Genomic DNA, 3685 nt, shown 5'->3' with positions numbered 1-3685 from the left:
GTGAATAGTGAGTTAGAATCTTTTACATCGCTGCTAGGAGAAAAAGGAAGAAGGTGGTAAATACGCATTTGAAACAGAAGTTCCAATGTGACTGAAAACTAGAGTAGAAACATCAGTTATATAAAAACAATTTTAAATTCCACTTTTGTATAGTTCTTTATTCTCTAGAATAGCTGTTCTGTTCTATGCTTTTTTGCTTTCCACAGCTTGGATGCTAAATCTACAAGTATCCAGGTAGTAGTTAAAGAAGACAGTATGAAGGTCATCCAGGTCCAAGATAACAGCTGTGGTATCAGAGTGAGTATCAATAGCTCTGTGCTGATGCTTATGTTGATTTATAAACGTTTCTGATCTTGAAAAGAGTGGAAACAGAAAGTAGCTATTATTATTTTCTTATCTCTGTTACACAGAAAGAAGATGTCAACATTGTATGTGAGAGATTTACTACGAGTAAACTACAATAATTTGAAGACTTGTCTAGTATTTCTACATATGGTTTCAGGGGTGAGGTAAGCTCTTCAGCAAGGTTTTGAAATTATTCATTGTTTATTGTTGCCTTTCTGTAGTGCAGAGTTTACATAATTGCTCATTCTCAAAACTCTGTACAGAAGGTTCTGATTTCTGAGTCTGCCTTGTGAATGTAGTTCAAAATATATTTCTTTGTCTTTTAAGAATAGATGGATTCCTAGCAAGATGTGTTTATTTGTGACACAGGTGGGTTTTACTCAGGTGGGCCACCAAGTTCTGCCATGGCTACTCTCTCACTCCCCCTCCTCAAAGAGGAAAGGGGGAGAAAATACCAAGGGCTCAACGGTTGAGATAAGGACAGGGAGATCACACGGTAATTATTGTGACAGGTAAAACAGACTCAGCATACGAAGGTAGTAAGATTTACTGCCTATTACTAACAAGCTAGAGAAGTGAGAAACAAAGGAAAGAAACCAAAAATGCCTTCCGCCCATCCACCCTCTTCTACCTCTTCCCCCCCTGAGCAGCGAAGGGGAACGGGGGAATGGAGGTTATGGTCAGTCTCTTCATCTCCACTGCTCCTTCTTGGTCACTCTCTTCCCCTGTGCCATGGGATCTCTCCCACGGGATGCAGTCCTTGCCAAACTGATCTGGTGTGGGCTTCCGACAGGCAGCAGCTCTTCAGGAACTGCTACAGATATGAGTCTGTAACACAGGGTCCATCCCTCAGGAGCAAACTGCTCCAACCTGGGTCCCCCACGGGCAGCAGCTCCTGCCAGGTCACCTGCTCCTGCATGGGCTCCTCTCCACAGGCTACAGGTCCAGCCCAGAATCTCCTCCGGCAGGGGTCCTCCACAGGCCGCAGTCTTCATCAGTGCAGGTCCACCTGCTCCACTGTGGTCTCCTCCATGGGCGGCAGCATGGAACCCTGCTCCACCATGGTATTCCATGGGCTTCAGGGGGACAGCCTGCTTCACCATGGTCCTCACCACAGGCTCTAGGGGACTTCTGCTCTGGCACCTGGAGCACCTCTCCCCCTCCTTCTTCACTGACCTTGGCTCCTGCAAGGCTGATTCTCAGTCCTCTCACTCTCCCAACTGCTGTGTCGCAGTGTTTTTGTTTGTTTGTTTGTTTTGTTTTGTTTTGTTTCCCTTTCTTAAATATGCTCTCACAGAGGCACAAACAACATCGCTTATTGGCTCGGCTCTGGTCAGCAGTGGGGCCCTTACCTAACACGGGACAGCTTCTGGATTCTTCTCACAGAAGCCACCCCTATAGCCCCCTGCTACCAAAACCTTGTCACGTAAACCCACTACAATATTCTTTTTGCTTTCTGGAGTAATAAGTTATTTAAGTAAAACAAGAGCTGTCTTCTCAATTTTTGCTTCAGGAGCATATAGGTGAAAGGCAATGGAAGATTTGACTGGCTGGTAAATCATTGGTGACAGACATTTTGCTAAATACAGTTCTTAAAGCCAAAAGAAGGTCCTGGATAAAGATTGGTTTTATAGGCACTGAAAGTCATTAAAGCTTTACTGACCCCAGCGACTTTTTTACAGGGACTTTCATTAATTATTTGCAGGTGGTATATGAGAATTTTGTGGTGCTCTTTGAAGCTTGCATGCTCCTTCAGCTATCGGTGACATGTTGAGCAAGGTTTACAAAGATTCTTTTTCTTTCTCTAGGCATTGGCTAGCATCAGTCATATTGCCCATGTTACAGTAACAACTAAAACAGCTGATGCAAAGTGTGTATACAGGTATGCTAGTTATGATCCAAGTAACTTCTGCTGTAGATAATGATAAACATATGTTTCATTTTCTTTTCAGTGCTCTTATTCATGGGAATGGGGATACTGAATGAATACTTTGTTCCTAGGACAGTTACAAACAGGGCCCAGAATATGAGAAAACCTAGTTTGAATGATTTTTATTGCAGACTGTAATGGTAGGCTTTACCTAAACAGTATAATTTAAAAGTGCACGGGGGAAATCTTAAAAGGAGTTCCACTTCAGCAGCCAGTGTAGGGTTAACTTCTATCTTTCACATTTCAGGATAAAATTATGTATGTACACAGTCAGCATGTCTTGCAAATTTCATAAGTCTCTGAACACAGAAACTTTTTGTGTTTCCTGGTCCTATCCAAAAAGGGTTTTGAATATCCTTCTGAAGACCTGAGCTCTAAACATAAGCAAAAATAAGCTCATTAGTATCTCAACTCTTTTTATGAAAAAGAAGGAAAAAGGTTTACATCTTGATTTTTTTCAAAAGACTGTGTGATGATGGTCTTTCTCTTATTAATTATGTAGGAGATGTCAAAAGTATATCCTTAGGAAGTCATGCAGATGCAGAATTTCAGAAAGAACTAAACAATTCAGAAATCTTTCATGGTCAAAATCCTGTTATTGGCCAAAAAGGAAACACATCTTATGTATAAAGTCAAGAATTTATTATTGGTATAACTGAAGTGTGAAGTCTAGTGGAAGAATTACTATAAATGCATGTCTAATTATTAAATAAAGCTACAATAATCCTACTATTACAATATAATAATCCTACAATTACAGGACCAGTATGAGTAGTACAATTTCAAAATACGTATTCTGCTATCTACTACATGTTCTCTGCTGTTACTCCCACTCTCCCGCAGCCCTGATGGGTCCTAAGGTCAATACAGTCAATTTTCTGCCAGCAGAAAGGGAGAAGCTGCAGCCAATTTGCAGTAACCCAAGTTCTTTGCTGGGAAAAGTGTGGTGATGGTGGGGTTTCTGTCTTCTTCTGCCCATTCCTGGCAACTGTCTGACAACTTATTTTTATTTTCTGCCTAGAGCTTCTTACAGTAATGGAAAAATTAAAGCCCCTCCAAAACCCTGTGCCAAGGGACACAGATCATGGTAAGGTGTTTTTTTTGTATGTTATCCTGCTGTTCCCTGGTCTTTATATTTGCACCACCTATTGGTATGTGTTGCATTGCAAGAGAAGAAGTGGGGCCTGTTATATAACGAGTGGAAAATTGAGGAGTGGTATAGGCAGAACTTCAGTTGGTCTTGTGGTGAGATGATGTGACTGCAGATGTTAATATGTGATCACGATGAGACAGAAGGCTACGATAAAGAAAAGCAGGGAACTCAAAATGAGAAGGAGCATGTGTGTTGCAAGGTTTAGGGTGGGAAGTGGAAGCCAGCCTGGCCAAAGAGTCTGCAGGTGTGTGCTAGCC

General features: G+C 41.7%; 1 long non-coding RNA gene across 1 annotated transcript; it reads left to right on the top strand.

Annotated features, from left to right (window-relative positions):
- Positions 1-2221, top strand: LOC118162500. Its single transcript, XR_004748483.1, has 3 exons — positions 1-297; positions 411-509; positions 2154-2221. It is a non-coding gene; the product is annotated as an uncharacterized LOC118162500 (long non-coding RNA).
- The last annotated feature ends 1464 nt before the right edge of the window (positions 2222-3685 follow it).

Source organism: Oxyura jamaicensis, chromosome 2 (assembly GCF_011077185.1).
Source record: "Oxyura jamaicensis isolate SHBP4307 breed ruddy duck chromosome 2, BPBGC_Ojam_1.0, whole genome shotgun sequence".
Lineage (NCBI taxonomy): Eukaryota > Metazoa > Chordata > Aves > Anseriformes > Anatidae > Oxyura > Oxyura jamaicensis.
Note: the sequence above shows the minus strand (reverse complement) of the source record. Positions and strands in the feature narration are given on the sequence as shown.